The sequence below is a fragment of the Alligator mississippiensis genome, chromosome 1 (genome assembly GCF_030867095.1).
Source record: "Alligator mississippiensis isolate rAllMis1 chromosome 1, rAllMis1, whole genome shotgun sequence".
In the NCBI taxonomy this organism is placed as follows: Eukaryota; Metazoa; Chordata; order Crocodylia; family Alligatoridae; genus Alligator; species Alligator mississippiensis.
The window spans coordinates 304,611,903-304,627,096 of NC_081824.1; the positions used below are offsets into that span (position 1 = coordinate 304,611,903).

The 15,194-nt window shown below is 48.5% G+C and overlaps 1 long non-coding RNA gene across 2 annotated transcripts in view; it reads left to right on the forward strand.

The window, feature by feature from the left end:
* LOC106738018 (uncharacterized) overlaps positions 1-6,331 on the forward strand; it is an 81,151-nt gene extending 74,820 nt beyond the window's left edge. For both annotated transcript variants that reach the window (XR_001374002.3, XR_009459110.1), the window contains one exon: positions 1,303-6,331. This is a non-coding gene — a long non-coding RNA (uncharacterized LOC106738018). The remainder of the gene's footprint in view (positions 1-1,302) is intronic.
* The last annotated feature ends 8,863 nt before the right edge of the window (positions 6,332-15,194 follow it).

A 15,194-nucleotide genomic window follows, 5' to 3' on the forward strand; every position in this document is an offset into this window, starting at 1 on the left:
CCAAGGAAATTTGGTCCTGGTCCTGCTATTTTTAGCTAGAAAGTCTCCTATTGATTTTTAATGGCAGTTTGCCTGTTTAAAACCTTCATCATTGTGGTCTCAGTTTAAAATTAGAAATCATGTACTGTTTTGGTTTAGGTCTTCTTCTCTAATTTATCATGATCATATTTTATATTTATCATCATTCTGTGTGGGTATATAAATATATTTTATAGCCAATAGCATAAATTTTAGGATGAAGGCACATTGTGCTTTTGTTAGTATACTTGGCTAAATCCCATCCACCCCTTTTACATAGATTTTGTACATCTTCTGAGGGATCATACGTGTTAGATGACTCTGATTTAAGATAGTGTTAAGTTCTAACCCTCCTTCCCCCTCCACATTAGAAGTGCTACCTACCTCAGAAGTTCAAAAATTGACCCTCCAAAAATCATGACTAGCTCCGAAATGATGATTTTCTTCTTTAGGATATTATGTACTTTTATTTTTTGTCTATATTTTTAATTTGTATCCCCCCCATACCCAACCCCAATGTATATGTGTAACAATTAGTCTTGCTAACTCTCCCAATGTCTTAATTACACATATTTGTATAACATGCTGCCTGATGATGTCTGGAGACCCACATATTTGAACCAACTGACTCTGTGGCCTATTCTAGCCTTTCCATCCCACATCCTACATCCCACCTCACCAACCACATATCAGGTTCTCTCACTCTAGTTCCATATCCACCCTCAGCCCTACCTCAGCTTTTCCTGAAGTTCTAGGCAATGGTATAACAAGCCAAGTTTGTACTTAGGGCAAACCCTGTTGGAGATCTGGAGGGGGAGGGTTCATTCAGGTTCTGAGAGCTGGAGTGAGCGAGCACAGGATCAAAGACCCAAGGATGGAGGGGGGTGCAGTTCCGAGACATGAGGGGGTGGCCCAAGGGGCAGCAGCCTTACTAGGAACTTCGAAACCATCCCATCTGAGATGCTGCTGCACCTGCTCTGCCCACCCTGGTTCTGTGGGTCTTAAAACAACAACAGCTGGGAACTGTTTTGAAGTTCCTGGCATGGCAATGCTGTCAGAGCACAGACTTTGCAGGAGTGGAGGATGATTCTGGTGGTACTCCTAACTTGGCACCCAGGGTGGGTGCCCCTCTTGCCCACCCCTAATTATGCTACTTGTACCAGGCAAACTTTCCCAGGCTTGGGGGGCTGTAATAGCACCAATATTTACTTCCTTGCCTCTCCAGGCCTCTGAGAGAGAGGACTTCAGATAAAGGGATCTTTCACCCCCTTTCCTTTTTCTCAGACCTGGTGTTGCAGAAATAGTGAAAGAAGAGGGGGAGAAGCGTGATCTTCTCATGTACTTCACATATGAGAAGAACATCCTGAGCTGTTTTGATAATGGCATCCAGAGCTTCTATTTCTCCAGGGAGTCAAGAGGTATTTGGGGTGGTAGAACAAAGAGAAGAGCTCTGCCTTACTCCTGAATCAGTTCTGACTGGCTACTCACTCGCAGAAAGAGGCAGGAAAGTGGGAAAAGGCAACCAATAAGAAGATATTAGAAGCTCTGAGCAAGGCTGAAAAATTGGTGAAGGCTGAAGGTTGTGACCTCACCACAGGACTGACTTCAGCAGGTGCATAAATCACACAAGGATCACCAGAGTGGATGACCCTGCTGTAGATTCAGTTCTCACCATCCACCTCTTTAAAAATATAGATCCAGATCCTGTACTGTTAATGTCAACAAACTTTGCCATTGATCTAAAAAAGGTGTAGGATCGACTCTGTACATTTTAAACGTACCTCCTCCATTTTGACAATACATAAATAGCTTTCCTTCATGCAGACACAGTGCAACAAGTCCTTACAAACTCAATTTCTTCACTGCTGCAACCAACTGTCTGCAAAATGAATATAATATGTTTCCCACACCCATAAATATAATTTCAGTTTTCCATTTTTATCTGCTTAAGCATACTTCATTTAATCAAAAGAAGCAAATAAAACCCACAATATGTTTACAGTTATGTAAAAGTAATGGAAAACTACAAACTAGGAACCCAACTTGGCACCCACGGAATTAACTTGTAAAACTCTTGTTGACTTCTCAAGAGCAGGATCTAGCTAAATTGGTGAGCAGTATCACTGCCAGTGCCCTGAAGGAGACCACCAAGACTAGGATCACCAGGATGCCATCCAACAAGGACCTGGCCATGTTCCTGAGCAGGTTCAAGCAAGACAGTGGGAACTTTGCCTTGCTGTGGAGCTGAGCCAACAATGCGGCATGGTGCCTTGGGAAGCACCTTAGTTGCTGCTGGACAGGGTGCAAAGAGCAGCAGCAGCTGGGGATATTGCTGTTCCCAGCCCCAACCTGCAATCAGATCATTGTCATATCCCATGTCAGGACCTACCTAGAATGGTTCCTGAAGTATGCTGTGTGGGAAAAATACATCAATGTCCTAAAGTCAAAATCTGACCAGGGTGAATTCTTTGAGGTCACCTCAAAGTGAGATGCCAGCAACCACTTCTGCCCTACAGAAGCTTCATGTGCTACACAGACTGGCACTTTATCCACCAAGCCCGTCTCAACTGCTTCCCACTCAATGGTGCATCTGCTATGGACAGTGAGTCAAGAGGTGCTGGAGGTGTGGGTATGAGAGTAAGACCCTGCTCCGTGTCCTGTGTGGCTGCAAGCCCAACAGGAGAGCATGGCAACTATGTCACAATGTTGTACAAAACTTGCTGGTTAAGGCCATCTTGGAGTCAGTCAGGACAGCAGCTATGAATCATGATGGCTCAGGTTGCGACAACCAGGAGTGCTGAAACATTGGTATAATGGACAAAGACAATAAAAAGTTCCTGATGAGTGATGTGACTATCCTGTTTGAGAACTGATACCCAAGGGAGAAGTGTTATGATGTCCCAGTGCAGGCATCGTTGGGGCACTTGGAGCATGACCTGAGCAATGAGAGTGTCCCACAAGCCTGCAGAGTACCCCACCGCTACATGAAACTGATGTGGCACTTTATGGCATCTGATACCATCCAATGGTCAGGGGACATTTACATCAAGCACATCATAGGCTATCGCCAATATGAAGACAGCTGCCTGAGACCACTGGCCAGAAGTGAGGCAGAGGGACAGACTGAACCCTTCCCACACATGCCATTGACTGTGGCAGGCCTGTGCCCCACTCACCATACCACCTGCATCCATTTGGCCAGTCTGCAGGGACTGGCATCATGCGGTCGGAAGAGGGACTGCAGATTGGTCTGGCCTCTTAAATCTCCCAAGATAAAAGGAACTCACTGACTGCATCTAGGGGCAGAGTAAAGAAGGAGGCACCAGGTATGCCCCTGAAAGCCTTCCTCACACTCAAAACAGATCCAGTGCAATGGCAGCAGTGCTGGTTGCTGGGCAGCATGGGTGTTCAGACTGCATCAGGGAAAACCTTGTGGCATCTGAGCACTTACTTACCTGCATCATTGGAGCTAGAGACCTGTCCTGGGGCAGGGAGCTCTGGTGAGCCAGAGGACAACATGAAGGACCAGACACTTGGGGGAAAGGACCCAGGTATCAGTGAGGGAGCAGCCACAGAGGGACTGAGGGGTACAGATCTAACTGTGACCCCACCCACACAAAACCTTGCCAGCAGATACACCCAGGGCAGCTGGGATGGGACCTGGGCAGCCAAAGGGGCATCAGTGGGACTGTAATATATCAGGGTCCCAGGGATAGCTATAATGGCCCCTGGTGGCTCTGAGACCATAACCTGCTTCGCTCCTAGGGTGCCTTCCTGTCTCTCCTGCCATCCCTTGGTGTTATTTATAATATATAGGGAGGCTGCCCACAGGCTTTCATGAGGCCTCAGTCCCACTGGGCCCCTCCAGACACTGCCTGTGCCCAGGCCCCTTGTTGGGCTTCACTGGTAACTGTGCCACTGAAGGCACCTGAAGCCTTAAGGGCTAATTTTGTGGTTCCAAGTCCTTCCCTTTACCACACCCAATGCCTTGTAGTTATTATAGAAATGTTGTTCCTTCTGCTGGGGCTCTGGCCTCCTTGGTTTCTGCCCCTTTAATCTAGCTACACCTTCTAGCATGGGCCCACTGTGTTGGACCTGGCTTTGAGACACTCGCTTCAGTCTGTCCCTTCCAGTCACCGGGTCCCTGGCCCCTATCTGCTGGGTCCCTGGCCCCAGTGTGGCTGCACCCTCTCTGGCACCAGGCCCTGGCCTATGTGTGGCTGCACCCTCTCTCTCTGCCCGCCCTGGGCTCGATAACTGCTTGAGCCTTGAGCCTGCCCCTAGCAGGGCTCAAGGTAGTCAAGTGCTCCCTGGGCACTAATGAGGGCTCCGTACCTCCCCCTCCAGCCTCGTTCTAACCTTCTGGTTTGAAAAACAACATAACATAAGCCCCTGGGCTATAACATCATAACAAAGTAGCAGCCCTCTGTCCCTTTAAGAAGGCAAACCTTTACCCCTAGCACAGAGTGCCTCGCAGCCAGGGTACCTTGCAAGTTCCCTGAGCCTCCCTGTTCCTGTAGGCAGCAGTCAGCCCAGTATCCCTGGGTGGCTCTCCTGGGCGGAAGCTCCTTCCTTCCCCTGTAGTAGCCAGGGAGAGATTTCCCCAAGGCAGCCTCAGCCATGGGCTTATAAACTCCCAGGGTCCTGCCTACATCTAGTCAGGTGGCTGTCTGAGCTGGCTGCTAATTGCCTCGTTAGCCCTGTTGCCCTGGCAACTGGCAGCTACGATGCCTAGCCTGCAGAGCTTCCTGGCTGACTGCTTTTACCTTAAAGTAACAGGAGCCCCAGTTTCTCTGTTACAGGGACCCATCCAAGGGAAGAACCCACCTGGAAGCCCGTTGATTTGTGCCACTGTGATTGGGCAGTTGTGGGCCCAAAATTCCCTACCAGGCAAGCTTCAGGACCCCAGCTGATCCAGAGCATCAGTCCCCGTGTGACCAACCCAGAAAGCGAGGGGTCAAATAAATCATGCCATACCTGGTACAGAGCACTGAGGAAAAGCACCTAGTACAGTGAGCATCATTGCCCTGCTCACCTGTACCACCTATATGATTTCAGCTTGAGTCTAGTTAAGCTATCAGTTTGCTGGTCAGGCACACTATAACTACATTTCTGCCCAGAACCAAAAGCAGGCCTTCTGTGGGAGCAGACAATACCTGTGATACCATTGAAACTGAGGCCAGACCACCCGAGTGGAAAGGGGTGAGGTGTAGGGAAGGAGGAGCCTTACAGAGGAAGCACCAGCCGAGGTGCCCAGGATCACAGAAAAACACTGGACAAAACCTTCTGGTAGAAACTCAGGTAACATCAAGTTGTGGCAGGTGAGTTGACCCAAGTGCAACACACCCAAGCAGGCAGGGCACGCTGGTGGCAGTGCTACAAGCGTGCGCCTGCCACACTGACAGATACTTCTAATGCTGTCGACTATGCCCCACCCAAGCACTAGATACTAAGACCATTGTCTAAGTAAGTCTTGACACCTTACAACTGAACCCATGTGGTTACCATACACAGGGTCTTACCTCTTTTCCTACCATAGTATGGCATTGAAACCTCTTAACTTGCTGTGCCTGAGTCTAACGGAGGCTGAATGGCTAACTGCAGGTTTCCCTCGATTTGTGCTGTACATGTGTTCCCAGAGAATGGTGCATAAATAGAATTCTCATCAAGTGAACCCACTTTACAATATAACAAATAGGGATAGGTTCCCATGGTGGGGAGGGAGGGAGGGAGGCTGGGACTAGGGAAGGGGCAGGGATGCCACTCCCAGGGCTGCACAAGGCAGGAAAGCAGAGGGAACAGAGTAGCGCTCACCCCAGCCTCGGCTGCAGTGGCCTGGGAGCAACTGGTGCCAGCTGCTTGCAGCTGCTGGGCTGCACCATGCTTCGCCTGTCTCCACTCACCTCTGCTCCTGGGCTGGTCCAGTGGCTGCAGGAAGCTGGTGCCGGCTGCTCCTGGGGCCGCTGCACCTAGGACTGGGGTGAGTGGGGCCACAGCCCTTTCCCCTCCCCCCACAGACTTACCTGTTGGAGGGGGCAGGGAGCAGGGCACCTATGCTGATTGCATAACTGTGAATTTACCTCACATATAACGAATTATGGATCTAAAAATGCTCATTGCGTAAGAGTGAAGTCACATATACAGAACCCAAATAAATCAAGGGAAACCTGTACATATCTTAGACTGTTAACATACATCAACTACCCATTTACCATGTATCTGCTGTGTGTAGGGTCCCATATTATCTTACCACTCTACAAAACCATACAAATAACTATGATTTTTAACATTTTCCAATAAAGGTTTAAATCTGTTTCTACTGCTTTCTTGTTATACTGCTCAGTTGCAGTGTTCCATTAAAGCTGAGGCTACTTCTGTTGCTAGTGTTTGAAGAATTGGCTGACAGCCTATGTAGCAACACAGGATTTGATATACCAGATCAGACAAATGGTTCATCTAGTTCGGTACAGGGACTTGAACAACAGAACCTTTAGTGCCCGTAGGGGCAATTTCTTCCTAACTATCTGTCAGTTAGCTGGCTTACGCCCTGGACATATGAGCTTATATTCCCTTTCAAAATGTGCTTAATATAATTATAAATTTGTTTCATATAAATGTGCAATTCAAAACATCTTATTAAGCTCTTGGCCTCAATGATGCATTATGGACAGGAGCTTCACAGCTAAATCATGGAATTATTTTCTTTTCATATGTTTTATATGCCTTGCCCTTTCAATACTATTGAATATGTTTAACTTCCTTGGCTATGAGAAATGAGAAATAGAAGTGTCCAAGTCACTTTTCTTGTACTATCTAGTATGCTGTATATTTTTATTATATACCTTCTTACTCACCTCCTCTCTAAACTATGGTCCACAATTTTTTTTAGCATTCTTTACATGTCTTTCTATATGTTTTAATTATTCTTGTCTGAACCACATCTGTATCTGCTATATCTTTTCATACAGACAGGGAAGTGAGAATTGAATGTGCTATTCTAGGTGAGTGGTACCACCTATTTATATGTGTGTTATAATATATTCGCCACTGTATTTTCTTACCCATTCTTTATACATCCTGCTTTTCTTTTTATTGTTGTTATAACCACGGCATGTAGATTTTTATTGAACTGTCCATGATGACATCTCCTTTTTTCCTAAGATATTAGTTAAATTTGGAAGCCAGAAATTGTTCCAACTTCACTTTTATCCTGTCCAGCACGCATCAATGCCCATTTACCACTCTTTAATAAGATGTTAAGAGAAACTTCACAGCTTCCTTTTAGTCTTGATTATCCTTAATAGTCTTATATCACCTACAGATGTTTCACATTTTTCAGATCATCAGAACTAGATTAGACAATCCAGGGGCAAGCCTGCAGCCTTGGTTATCATGGGTCATAAATAAGATGCAAAAAACTTTGTTTAATGCTCTTGGACAATATAAATAAAGTTGTCAGTTGCCTTCTTCCATTGTTACCCTATGCAAATAACCCTACTAGGATTGTACCTGTAATTGAATCTAAAGAAAATATCAACGTATCCTGTTCTAGTTTTCCAAGGGATGTCTCTGACACTGTGGGCACATCCACATGTTTATTAATGAACCGTGATTACGGCACAATAAGTTTAGTACCTGTAATGACAGGGAGCTTGTACACATGATGAAAATAGCCCATTTTTAGGGTTTAATTGCATCACATTTTACACATATGAGGGTTTTTTTACAATTTAAAGTTTGTTATGTTGCAAAATAAACCACACCCGGATGTATTTTAGTTTGCATCAATGCAATTTGCAATGATATAGCCATTGATCTGTCTGTGCACATGGTAATTCACTGAATGATGTGTAAGAAGCCCCTTTGTCCACCAGATCTTGCTACAATTTTTGTTTAATGAGCCCTTTTGTCCACCAGATGTTGCTTTTGTCACAACCAAATTAAGTAGTGCCCATGTCACAAACAAGTAAAACCATTCAAAACAGTTTTTTTCTGCACTAGGTTAACTAAGGGTTAACAATAATAATAATAACCGCTTTTTTTTTGCTGCGCATGTCAAAAAGAAATTTATAACTGCGACACTAACATGAAATGAAACTTAGCCTTCTGTGCTGTACATAAATCATTATAACTGGTCAGAGAAAACAGGGAGTAACCCTGTGAGATAACACCCTAGCGAAGACCACTAGATAATTGGCGATTCTAATTAAATTTATGACGTGGCGAAAAGCAATTGGCTATTACACAAATAAAACCCGTCTTCACTTCCGTGAAGAACGGGAGACCTCCGCACACACACCTGAAAAACCTCTGAACGTATGCGTGAGAATAATTGACAAATTGATCGCTTGTCAGTCTCCCCCATCTCAACCTTATCAGACGTAAATCAACGACCTGCCGGCCCAATTTTTTCTCCGTTTATCTGCCCAACCAACGAACTCTTATGCAGACCGACCTATGACCTACGAACCTTATGCTGTAACTAACCAAGTATCTCTGACCTCCGCTATTCACCACCTTGACGGCGTGAGTAAATAATCTTGCTTTGCAACCGATAAGCGTCCGCCTAATTAATTCCACTCCAAGCGTCGCAAGTACCCGCCTGACGGCCTTCTAAGGCCCCGGACCCTTATCTGCCCGGGTGGGAGTCAGGGAGAGCTGCTGGCCGGCTGCCCTGGGTCCCGACAGCTTTAATTTGAAGGTATTTGTGTGTAGTGGGTATTTTTGGACACTAGCCCAACCTGACATGAATCAATTTTCTGCTCACCTGCACAGACCCCTTCACCCGCCCCACATGGCCCTGGCCAGGGGTCCTGCCTGGGCTGTGCTGCCCCTGGCTCCCCAAGGGGGGCCTTGATTGCCAGTGGCACTGTCAGCCCATAATCTGACCCTGGTTCATGCAAGGAATTAATAACCACTTGGCCGCCTAATGTAGGCACCCAGGAGTGGTTTCATTTGCCATTCAAAGTAAATGGTAGGTGCCTAGCCCTAGGACTCCCCAGGTCCAGGGAGGCAAAGGGTGTTGGGCAAGGCTGGGTGTCGGGCTCCTGTCAGGGGTTCCCTCTGTCACTCCTCACCCACAGCCACCTCAGCCCCAACAGTGCCCATCACTGGTGGTCTGCCAGCATGGGCAGGGTAGGATGGGGATTTACCAGGTTTACCAGTTTACCCACCCCTCTGCGGGTCTCTCTGTTGATTTGACAATGAGGAGAACAAAGCCAAGCACCTTGGTTTGAGTGTCTGCTAATCGCCAGCATTGAAAGAAACCTGTGCCTGTCAAGCTTATGGAAATCCTTCCCCTTGCCCTGTACACACATGGAACTTGAAGTAAAGCAAATAGAAAATCTTTATTTACATAATTAAACATAATTGATATATTAAGCATAATTTACATAATTTAAAAAACCAGAAAACATTTAGAAGGTAATGATAAGCAATAAACAATAATCAACAACTTTTATAACATATAAGCAATAATAATTTCTAAGTTTCTGAGCCTGAGTGCTCTTCTCTCCCCCTTGGCCAGGAATGCCTCCTGCTGCAGTGCCTAGATATGAGGTGGCCACTGGCAAGATGTACCTGTCTGGCAATCTCACACAGACACACTGTGCAGCTGTTGATGGCACTAACGATTCTATCTGTCTGGCATCATTAACAGCCTGCCTATCTGGCCTGCGTCTGCTCACTGGCAGCATACCAAGTGGAGCTGAAAATCAAGAAATGCAGGAAATAGAGTCTTATTTGAGAGCTTTGCACTCAGCAAATCTTGTGAGCGAATAAGAAGCAGTTGGGAAAAAATGACGGAGAAGGGTTTGTCTGGCCTTGAGGGGTTGCAGGCCCTGAGTGGCTGCAAACTATTGCCCAGCGCAGCCTCCTTGCTGTGCATTGCCCCGCACCTCCCTGAACTGCCCACTAACTCATGGGGTCCTTAAAGTGGTGTCCTATGCCAACCCAATCCCCCCTGCCCTTTGCCTTATATCCCAGCCTAATTGTAGGTGTCATTTCAGGTGACAGTTGATTTAAATGGTCCCCAGGGATTCACATACCAGGTGTGGAGGTGGAGGTCACCGATCTGTCCTCCTTGGAGGAATCCGCAGGTGCCGTTACTGGTACCCTGCCACTATCTTCCTTGCTTGAGTCAGCTCGAGTTGTAGCCGTGGTCAGTGCAGTCTCTGGAGCAGAGGATGGCACAAGGACCTCTGTCTGTCTCCATTCAGGGTGTTCGAGTACCTCCATTAGTGGATGGAGGTATCTATAATGTGACATGTTAGACACTGGGGTACCCTGCCACTGTGCTCTTGCAACATCTCTGCAGAAAGCAGCCTGCAGATCTTGGCCTTGATCTGGCGCTTGGCTGCCATCTTGTTGTGCCCCCACTCAGCAAATCTCCTGGATACATCAAGGTATATGTGCCAGTTCAGCTGTGGGCTGTTGACGAACTGGCACAATACTTCAGGGTCCCCTAGCACCCTCACCAGACTCTTGGTTTCTGCATAGGACCAAGTGGTCCTAGTCCTACATAAACCGGGTGGCTGCCTGGGACCTGGACAGAAAGGGAGTCCAAAAATGGTAATTTAAAAATTATTATCATTATCTCTGGTGAAGAGGGGGCCGATACTAAAAGTTTGCCCGGGACCACCAGGAGTCTAGATACGGTGCTGCCTATGCCCCGGTCTGTTCTCTTCTCTTCCCAGTGTCAGATATCTTGGATCAATAAGGGGTACCTGGGGATCTATGCCCTCAATTTATAAGTCTTGAGGTGACCAGGTCCACAAAAGTTCACCCCCTCAACCCTCTTTTTGGTGCACAAAGTTTAGACACCAGACATGCTGCTCCCATGCTGGTAAATTTGTATCTTATGGGCATACTTGTTCTGGACAGTTTTTTTGCAATTTTTGGTGTCACAATATCTGCAAGGTGTAGCTAATCAATGAGCCATGTACTGATGGTTAGGCCCATGATGGGTGCCCACATGGTCCCTTTTGGGGTATGACACAACAGTGAGCTACCCACCAGTGACCCATGTGTTAAGACCCTGGCCCCTGCTCACAGTTTCTTACATAGCCGGTAAGGGAATGAATACTGACAGAAACTGACCTGCTAATCATATACCAGGCACCCTTAACACTCAAGCAGGCTCACAGAAAGCTGCTTGCCTGTTATATGGAAAAATGGCTAGTGAATAAATGGTGCTGGGGGACAATTATGCTGTGCTTAGTATAATGGCTCAAATAAAGAACTGATTATTTGGCTGGGATTATGGCTGCAAATCCTTTTTGGGCCACACAACACCAGGGGAATCTCCTGGACATCCCTGGCCAAAGTCTTGTCCATCATAAAGCGCATCTTGGCAGTGCCAGGCTTTCAACTGACAGCCCTCCCATGCCATTAATTAGGTTGGCAGATTTATTCATGCTATTAATTTAGCATAGCCAAGGTGAGACAGGTGGTAAGAGTGCTGCTGATGTGAAGGTGGCCCCGGTCACAGCCTTGACACCCACAGCAGGTGCCAGCAGCCACCCACAGATGGCAGTGAGTGGGAGCAGGGTCACCCATGGGTCCTGCTGGCTTCAGATAGCCCTGGGAAACCACTACCACCTGCTGGGAGCCTTGTTCCCACCCCTTGCCCCTGAACCTGGCCCTGGACTGGCCGGAGGGGAGGAGGTGTATGCTGCCTACTCTGGATGCCAGCGGCCTGCATGCCTGCCTGGGCTGTGCTGCCTCTGGCACCCCAGGCGGCCCATGATTGGCAGGGGAACCTGGGTCCAGGCCCCATGAGCCCATGAGTTAATCTGACTCTGGCATGGAATTAATAACCGCTTTGCTGCTTTAAGTGGGCTGCTGAGCACTGTTTCAATTGCCATTGAAAGCAGTATGGGGTTGTCCAATTCCAGGATTGCAGGTTCTAGTATGCAGGCATCATAATAATTTTTTCTGGTGTGCAGATTCCCCCCACCCCAATCCTCCCTCCTGCACCCAACCAAGGCAAACACATTTCATGGTTCACCCTGATGACTGAGGCTTCAGGTACAAGCCAGACCCGAGGCTTGTGCCTAGCTCAATGCAAGGGAAGTGATAGGTGTTGTCCCAGATGTTAGGAGGGTCGGTTGGTCAGTCTGTCAGTTGGTTGGGCAGGGGCTGCCGGGAGCAGTGTCTGGGTCACTGAGGTTGGCAAAGGTTTTTTTCCTCACTGCGACTCCCCAGAACCACCCTCACCAATGGCACCAAGCCATTCAGAACATGCTGCTCAGTGGCTCAGTGAGAACTTGCATCAGTTGCAAAAAATAACTTAGCAGAGCATAGCTCCCCAGACTTTGCCAGGAGCCAGCCGCTGTGAAGAACTACTGCTCCCCTACACCACTAAAACATCCCTTTTCAACTTGCTGTGGCTGAATTTTTCCCCCCCAACACCATTTATTTGCTCACTGGTTTTACATAAACCCAACAAGCTGTGTTCTCTAAGCCCGCAGGACCATTAAGCATGGCCACTTTATGCATAGAGGGTCAGTTTTGTCTGCATTCATTTGCTCACCGGCTATGTTAGTGCTAAATGAAGATTGGATTAGGATGGTATTATGGGGCAAGGTTGGCATTATGGGGGAAGATACTTTCCATCTGTAATCACATCCCAAAAGGCAGTTCCTTTTTCAAGCACATATACTTAGTACAGTGGTTGGGGTCAGGAGGCTGTCAGCTGACAGCTTGCCGTGGCCAAGTAGCGCTTTGGTCAGGGGAAGACTACTCAGCAGTTCAGACCATACACTGCTGGTAGTGATGTCTTGACACATGGGGAAAATGCAGACAGGGATCTTTTGGGGTGCAGCGATGATGGAGCAGGGCTTCCCCCATGGTTGTTGTTGGCTGGTCAGTCAGGCAGGAGTCCTCAGGAGTAGTGTCTGGGTCAATGTGTCACAGACAGCAATGAGTGGGAGTGGGTCACCCATGGGTCCTGCTGCCAGCAGATAGTGCCAGGAAGCCACCTCCTGCAGGAAGCCCTGCACCTGTCCCTGGCCCTGGCCCTAAACTGGCCAGAGGGCAGGAGGTGCGCACTGCCTGGCCTGGATGGCAGCAGCCAACATGCCTGCCTGGGTGTCTTGACACATGGGAAACTACTGTTGTGCCATGCCCAGACAGGGATTTTGGGGGGTGCAAGGGTAGCGGAGCAGGGCTTCCCCGTGGTTGCTGTGTCATGCTTTTCATAAAGAAGCCTCAACTTGCTGGGCAAGAGACCTGTCAAGCACAAGGTGCCCATAGCCCACACAACTCAAGGCTTGCCAAAGTTTATTTCCTAACCATCTAAAACATCCCTTTTTGGTTGACTGTGATGTAATTGTCCCCCAATGCCACTCTCAGGTTTTACAGAAACCCAACAAGAGGTGTTCTGTTAGCCCAAATGAGTGTTAAGGGCGCCCAATTCATGAATAGCAGAGGTTTCAAATAGGAATCCAGAGCAGTGGGCTTTTGGAGGCCTCACAACAGAAAAACCACTTGATTTTGTTACCCTAGACTAGGGGCAGGCAATTATTCTGGGCAGAGGGCCGCTTACTGAGTTTTGGCAAGCCATCGAGGGCCAAATATAGGCAGCCCAGGGCAGATAAATATTAATTTTCTAAATTTTTTAGGGGCCCTGCAGGCCAGATAGAATGGCCTGGCAGGCCGCATTCAGCCCCCAGGCCACATTTTGCCCACCCCTGCCCTAGACAGAGGAAAAACAGAAGTAAAGAACTGGCCTTTCTCCGAGAGGTGCAGTGAGCCCAGCCAGGGTGCCACCAGTCTGGAAAGGTTGAGAACCACTGTCATAGACTAAATCAAAGTGGCACCACTGGGCAATTAATGCTCCCAGCACCATCTGCCACCACCAAATTTCCAAGCTCCTTGCGCAGGGATCTGGCCCATAGACTGGATTAGGCCCACAGACCCACCTGGCACCACTCAACCTGCCCCTGGTGCCAAAAGGTTGGACCCCACAGTGCAAGTCCTACATACATATGTACACCTTTTTGGGTGTACGAGTGAAGCATGCTGCCAACTTCAACCCAGAAAGAAGTGTGCTGCACGCATCAGCAGTTTGTTGAACACTGCTGTACTAGCAGTGCCAGGGGTCAAATCCCAGACCCCACAGGCAGAAGGAAGGGCACAAATGTACTGAGGGGCTGTGGGCAACGAATGACAATGAAAAATCAGGGTGGAGCTAGGGTGCGCTCAGGACATGGCATGTTGGTATTGTACCCTTGGAAAACAAGAGCAAGGAGGGTTGGAACTTTCTTTAGGTTCAGTGACAGCTGCAATGCTAACAGGCTCTCTTCAGCCTCCCTCAGTACCCTGCAGTCTTCACCTGAAGCCCCCAGCTAGCTCAGCCCTAGCTGGGGAAAATTAGGCTGTCTCCTACTAGGGCAGCAGTTCCCGATCTGTGGTACGGGTGCCACCAGTGGTACACGCTAACAGATTTATTATAATTACAGAACAAAAATTGGCCAGTGGTACTTAAGGTTGTATCATTTCAAATTAGTAGTGCGCAATCTGTCAAGGGTTTGGGAACCACTGTGCTAGGACACAGGCAAACAAGGTTCTTTGGGTAAATGCGATATCTGTACTAGATCAACTCAACGGTTAGAAAAATTGACCTCTGCAAGCTTTGGGGCACAAACACCCTTCTTCTTACCACGGGACACCCTCCCAAAGCCACTGATCATCTGCAAGCAACAGGGAAGCACTCCCAAAGCCTCCGTAGCAGCAGCAGCAGCAGCAGCAGCAGCAGCAGCAGCAGCAGCAGCAGCACAGCACAGCACAGCACAGCACAGCACTGCACTGCACTGCACTGCTCTGCTCTGCTCTGCTCTGCTCTGCTCCGCTCCGCTCCGCCAGCACAGCTGCTGCCTCCCCCACCCTGCTCTGCTCCGCTCCGCTCCGCCAGCACAGCTGCTGCCTCCCCCACCCTGCTCGCCCGCCTCTTTTAGCTGCAGCCAGCGCGCATGCGCACCCGCAGCCTCTCCCGATTGCAGCTGACAGCTCCCCTCCGGGCTGCATCTAACGCGCACGCGCAACCCCAGCTTCTCCTGACAGCCGCTGCCAACGCTGGCTGTTCTGCCCCGCGCTGAACTCTCGCTGTAGCCCTGCCTTCGCAGGCCCTGGGCAGCTCACCGGAAGGGTTTCCTTTCCGGTCCGCTACCTCTGTT